Below are 7,500 nucleotides of genomic sequence, written 5' to 3'. Positions count from 1 at the left end.
TTCTAGAGCATCGCCAAACAAATCCATCCCCCGATGCAGTTCGTCTTTGCCATTTGAGTGCGTTTCCGCACTCAGGTTTAGGGCATTTCATTGACGACGAGAGTAGATTGTGCTCTTTGCACCACTCTATGCACCGCTCGTGATCGGCTAGAAGTCGTGACAGTTTCCATAAGTTTATATTTGATTCTTGAGAGGCGGCCATCAAGTTTCAAAATTCACAGTTTGCTGAAAAAGAGGGGTTAACGTCGACTCAAAGATTTTATATTGCAATAAATCGTGCATAAAAAATTTCCCATATAGGATGCCCCAATCACAAGGAGGTATACTCTTCCGTGCAGTGTGCTTTTAAGTGTGCAGCACGGGGGATGAAAAAACAAGCAATTCAGACATTCACAGATATGCTCGATTAACCTCCAAAAGAATTTTACTGGGTTCAACCTTAAGCCTAAAGGGTTACGGTTAGCATTATTAAGGGGTGACGTTGTTTCAAAAGAAGCAAAATCAGTGCATTTATTGGTGGTCGGCACGGCACGCGTATATAATTACTTATCATTGTTATGTAAATTGTCGTCCAGTATTCCAAAAAAATATCATTATCAAGGTGTGAATTAGCAACTTGACACGTTAGCTCAGTGGTCTAGAAGAGGGACAAGTAATCCAGAGGTTTACAGTGGTACGGAGTTCAAGGCAGACTGCGAGAGACTTCGAAAAAAGGACAGAAAAAGCCGAGCGGGATCTGGAGAAGACAGACAGGACAAAGGAATCGAAAGAGGAAAGCTGGGACGAAAAGAAAGAGAGACGTTGTGAGCAAAAACGGCAAAGAAAAGAGAGAGGGTGAAAAAAGAGAGGGAGCGAGCGAGAGAGAGAGAGAATGAGATCCACTTTTGATCATCCCGTAAGTACAAATTAGCCATGTATATATTCGATTCCCTTGGGTATACGCATTGTTCTAGAAAACAATAGCGCGAATGAATAATTAATATATTCTGCATGCAAAATGAAGTAGGGACCTGTACGGAAATCATTCCAAAATCGCTGCCAGTAGTCGTTTTGCCACTGTAAGTGAAGATGATGTCACATTGAAATGTTTTTTTTTTCGCTATTTTGAAATAATAGACTGGGTATTTATACCAGTAATATCTTAGCCAGAGGCGAATAATTGATAAATATTTAAGGATAATTAATCACTGACACTGAGGTGAATAATTGTTGTAGTGATAACCACACCAGCTGAATAAAAATCTATTTGTTTTTGAAAATTATGTGGCTGGAAATTTTAAATCTTGCGTGCCAGAATCCATTTGTTTTCACTTCAGCTACTCAGGGTTAAATAGGACTTGGCTAGTCACCTCCGAGTTAGGCAATCAGCGCTTGTGGAGAGCACTATTCACTTTTGTGGTATATATACTAATTAACAAGCCAAATCAGAGGTGGCTAGTGGTGGATATTACCTTGCTGCTAAATATCAACCACTAGCCACCAACTCTACAGGTGAATAGTTGTTAAATTACTTTATACTAAAACAGTGAGATAATATAACACGAAAAGATGATTTTAACTAATAATTTATTATTATTTATTCCTGCAACAATAACAATCTTTTTGGGGGCAAATCCTGGGCCAGTTACTCAGAGATGAATAGCAAAACCTATTCTTTGTTTGAGTAACCAATCAGAGCATGCCTTCAATGCTATCCACTGTTTTAATATATACTAATACAGAATATTGGGCAAATGTATTCAACTCCAATTATTGGAGTACAAGAAAACAAACAGGAGCATGAGAATCATTGTGTGATGCGTTAAACCAACCAGAAAAGTTATGAGTACAAAATTAAAGAAAGTACGTCTAATTTTAGAGCTGAGGCTGAACGTTCTTATAAATTTTTGCGTTGTGAGGCTGAAAATGTTCTTAAGATGTTCTTAAATTTACGTGGTGTAGCTTTTCAAGAAATCAATGCAGGCATGACCAGGAAACCTTTCAAAGTGCTAGCTTTGATGGTGTTGAAGTTTAATATTTTGTAACAATAATTTATAAATGAGAACTGCTGACATTATAAACTGAGATGTGTATCATGCAATAAGAAAACTATCATTATGTCATACAAAATATACCCTTAAGTATTTGGGTTAATTTAAATTTCTTTACCATTATTTTATGCTTTCATTTAAAACACTTGGCTTATCACCTCTAAGTTAGGCAATCAGCGCAAGTGGAGATCACTATTCAGTTTCGTGTTATATACTAATTAACAAGCCAAAGTGGACGTGGTAGTTTTAGTATATGCTAATACAGAATATTGGGCAAATTAATGATGTCACACCTTTCCACTTAATGAATAGCTGCAAAATGTTGTTCAAAGTTGTAAGGGTAAAAAAAGAACTTTCTTTCCGATATGGAAGTGTCTTAATAACAACATTACAAATAATTTTACAAATTTTGGAATTTCAGAAAACCATGCAAAAGTAATAATTATTTTCTTTATGTAAGTTAATTGTATGAGGTTGCATCGGTGTATTCTGTAATTTGAGGGCAAATTACCCAAATAAATCACTTTGATAGGACAATGTAACTTCATAGTTGTTTATGCATATAATTATATCCTATATTATTCTTGAATGTATCCTACAGTTACATGATAATAGAAAACTTTATTGATCATTATTTATCCATAAACCTGTTTGTGCATGTGATGCATCACTGCAACTCACAAAAGAAAAAAAAAAAAAAAAAACTCTCATGGTAGTTTCAGTACAATTCTACCACTGCGAGCCCTATTTTTGCTAGCTATTAAGACAGGTCAGCACTTATCATTGTTTTGTAGGAAAGTAAATGAGTTTATATTAATAACTTCAATTCAAATAAGGAGAGATTTTTATAGTTCTTTGATTATTTGGAGTTGATATGATTTGACTTTAGATGCCCCCTATTTAGATGATAATTATTGTTATTCTTGACTAATAGTATTTTTTTTTTGGTTTTTTGCATATATATATACATATATATTTCCTTTTAGGCACTGTACTTTTAATAAGGAATCTCTGTATTCTGTACATACTGACCTAATTACTCAGATATCACTGTTCATCTCTGTATTTTATTCATTTTATTTTAATCATGTGTGTAATTGTATTGAGTAAATAAATAATAAATTTGCACAGTCAAACAGCAGACCTCTGATTAACTTCTTTTGTTTGTCCACCAGCACTTGTATATTTCACATAATTGTAGTCAGTGTTTGTAGAGATTGGTTAAAAATTACCACCCACAAGTATACTTAATACCTTTTCAGGCCTACCCACAACAGCTGTCGGTCTTAGAATTCTAATATGCGCTCCGTTTTCTTCTCAGAGGGTGGAGCCTTCCCCTGAGGTGCTATAGAGTAACCAGTGGTATCACGGGAACCGCAATCTGATTCTGCAACACCTTTTGGGGGTTAGGGGGACCATACTCAAAACCAGGGGGAGTTATGGCCAAAAAACATGTCTTTCTCACTTATGCAGGGCCTTCCCTGGGCGTGCTAGAGACTAACCAATGGCATCACCAGATGCGCAATCAAGTTCTGCAACACCTTTTTGGGGTTAGGGGGCCCATAGTCAAAACCGGGGGGAGATCGCCCAGAAACCTGTTTTTCTCACTTATGCAGGGCCTTCCCTGGGCGTGCTAGAGAGAAACCAATGGTATCACCAGATGCGCAATCAAGTTCTGCAACACCTTTTTGGGGTTAGGGAGCCCATAGTCAAAACCGGGGGGAGATATCCTCGAAAAACCTGTTTTTCTCATTTATGCAGGGCCTTCCCCTGAGGTGCTAAAGAGTAACCAGTGGTATCACAGGATGTGCCATCCAATTTTGCAACAACTTCTGAGGGTTAGGAGGGTCCAGCTCAAAACTGGGGGGAGATATCCTCAAAAAACATGCTTTTCTCTCTTATGCAAGGCCTTCCCTGGGCGTGCTAGAGAGTAACCAATGGTATCACAGGATGCGCCATCCGATTCTGCAACAACTTCTGGGGGTTAGGGGGGCCCAGCTCAAAACCGGGGGGAGATATCCTCAAGAAACCTGTTTTTCTCACTTATGGAGAGCCTTCCCTGGGCGTGCTAGAACAAAACCAAGGGTATCACCGGATGCGGCATTTGACTATGCAACGACTTCTGGGGGTTAGGGGGGCCCAGCTCAAAACTGGGCGGAGTTATGGCCAAAAAAACCCAAAACAGGTTTTTCAGGAACAAGTCCCCCAGGATTTGGAATTGGGCCAATCCGAGTGCAGCGCCAGAGAAGTCTCAGGGGGGCGCGTCCGATGGGCACCGAGTCAAGTCCGGGGGGCCACTTTGGTGTGGAAATGGGGATCTTGTCGGGCCTCTAGCGTCCGTGGGTCGATTCGCCCCGGGTCGAAACTAGGGCGAAAAGTTGTTGGGCCACGTGACCTAGGCGCATGGGCAGTGCAGTCCCAAGGGAATAAAACGTAGGAATGTTATCGACAAAAAACCGTCCTTAGGGCAACCAAGGTGGCACAGGACACCCAACCTCGGTCACGTGATAGATCTCATCGAGACGATTCCAAAGAGGTATGGCACGACGGGATATCTACAATAGAACCGGAGATACGTTTTGGACGCGATCCAGTAATAGTTTTACACCTAAACAGGGCTTGACGCTCTTCAGAACTGGACTAGAGCAGTGGTGACCAATTTTGAGGGTCGGATAAGAGCTACGAAGCTGAAATTTGGCACACACCTGCGCTTGGCCTAGGAGGTGAAGCTGACGGAAAATGGGGGGAAATGGTCAAAACCGGGGGGAGTTATGGCCCCAAAACCACTTTTTTCACTTATAGAGCAGAGCCTTCCCTGGGCGTGCTAGAGACTAACCAATACCACCAGCAGATGCGCCATCCGATTCTGCAACAACTTCACGGGCTTAGGGGACCCATCTCAAAACTGGGGGGAGTTATGGCGCAAAAACCACTTTTTCTCTCTTATGCAGGGCCTTCCCTGGGCTTGCTGGAGACTGACAGATACCACCGGCAGATGCGCCGTGCGATTCTGCAACTACTTCTGGGGGTTAAGTCGTGCCAGCTCAAAACCGGGGGGAGTCATGGCCCAAAGACCACTCGGGCCTGGCCAGCACGGAGGCAGACCGATGGCACCAGCAGATGCGCCTGCTCATTCTGCATCTATCTGTCCGGGTCGGGGGGTTCGCCTCGGTCCTCACCGACGGAGACTTGCAAAAAAAAAAAAAGACCCCTCCCCCGCCCCTGGGTGAAGGGCGGAGGAGGGGCCATCCAAGATGCGGACTCGACTCCCGCATCTTTGATGCGGAAACGGGGCACTCTTTTCCACATCTTTCATGCGGACTCGACTCCCGCATCTTTGATGCGGAAACGGGCCACTCTTTTCCGCATCTTTGATGCGGACTCGTCTCCCGCATCTTTGATGCGGACTCCACTCCCTCATCGCATCTTCCATGCATGACAAGGGAGTAACTATTAGACTTGTCAAAAAAAAAAGGATTTTTCCAAGTCCTCCACCATGACCCGACAAGGAGTCTTTGCTGGACTTGTCAAAAAAATATGAAAAGATCGATCTTAAAACAAAGGTTGAATCTCAGATGATCGTAGCGACGGGCTACTCTACAGACTCTACAACGTACAATACCCCGTTTTCTTTTAAGTCGTCTGCAAAGGATCTCTCTTCTACCAGCGTAAAACTTGCTTGTACCTCGATCTCGAGCCTCGATCCGAAATACGTCAGAAAACCACTAAAAACGCTCTGATTTCAATTTTATGCTCATTCCTCTGTGAGAAAACTTAAAAGAATGCCATAACGTACTATCAAGAGAAAATGAGGGGACAGAGAGGGAGGCTCAAGGCATTGGCCGGGATATGTTATGTCCACGAAAGTTATTTTTAGACGAGCGGAAGTCTTCGTTCTGGGGGAGACGTCCGCATGCAGTCTTGCCTCGCTCTCAGGTTCTTAGTGAAAAGAGAAAATGATGGCGCACGTGGAAGGCTTATGAATATATATTTTCTTTCAAACATCGGACCGAGGTTGGCCTGCATGCGGACGTTACGGAAGACTTCCCCTCGTCTAAAAATAACTTTCGTGGACATGACATATCCCAAGGGCTGGACCGGGAGCCTCCTTCTCTGTCCCCTCATTTTCTCTTCGTACTATAGTACGCGACTACCGCCATAGCGCTCCAATAAATGTGCTTTTACGATCTGAAATACGCCAGAAAATCGCTAAAAACGCTCTGATTTCAATTTTATGCTCAACCCTCAGTAACAGAACTTAAAAGAATGCCAATTTGACCAAATTATATTTTCGATTTCTCCCACAAATTTGCCCGTCATAAAACTACCCGGTGAATAACGTACTATATACTACGCGACTCCAGCCATAGCGATCCAACAAAAATGTATTTACGATCCGAAATACGCCAGAAAACCGCTAAAAACGCTCTGATTTCAATTTTATGCTCATTTCTCAGTAAAGGAACTTAAAAGAATGCCAATTTGACCAAATTATATTTTCGATTTCTCCCACAAATTTGCCCGTCATAAAACTGCCCGGTGAATAACGTACTATAGTACGCGACTACCGCCATAGCGCTCCAATACTGAATGTACTTTTACGATCCGAAATACGCCAGAAAACCGCTAAAAACGCTCTGATTTCAAGTTTATGCTCATTTCTCAGTAAGGGAATTTAAAAGAATGCCAATTTGACCAAATTATATTTTCGATTTCTCCCACAAATTTGCCCGTCATAAAACTGCCCGGTGAATAACGTACTATAGTACGCGACTACCGCCATAGCGCTCCAATACTGAATGTGCTTTTACGATACGAAATACGCCAGAAAACCGCTAAAAACATTCTGATTTCAATTTTATGCTCATTTCTCAGTAAGGGAACTTAAAAGAATGTCAATTTGACCAAATTATATTTTCGATTTCTCCCACAAATTTGCCCGTCATAAAACTGCCCGGTGAATAACGTACTATAGTACGCGACTCCAGCCATAGCGATCCAATAAAAGTGCATTTACGATCCGAAATACGCCAGAAAACCGCTAAAAACGCTCTGATTTCAATTTTATGCTCATTCCTCAGTAAGGGAACTTAAAAGAATGCCAATTTGACCAAATTATATTTTCGATTTCTCCCACAAATTTGCCCGTCATAAAACTGCCCGGTGAATAACGTACTATAGTACGCGACTACCGCCATAGCGCTCCAATAAATGTGCTTTTACGATCCGAAATACGCCAGAAAACCGCTAAAAACGCTCTGATTTCAATTTTATGCTCATTCCTCAGTAAGGGATCTTAAAAGAATGATAATTGGGTCAAATTATATTTTCGATTTCTCCCACAAATTTGCCCGTCATAAAACTGCCCGGTGAATTACGTACTATAGTACGCGACTACCGCCATAGCGCTCCAATAAATGTGCTTTTACGATCCGAAATACGCCAGAAAACCGCTAAAAACGCTCTGATT

This window comes from Montipora capricornis, chromosome 1, assembly GCF_036669925.1.
Source record: "Montipora capricornis isolate CH-2021 chromosome 1, ASM3666992v2, whole genome shotgun sequence".
Classification (NCBI taxonomy): Eukaryota; Metazoa; Cnidaria; class Anthozoa; order Scleractinia; family Acroporidae; genus Montipora; species Montipora capricornis.
This window is presented reverse-complemented; position numbering follows the sequence as displayed.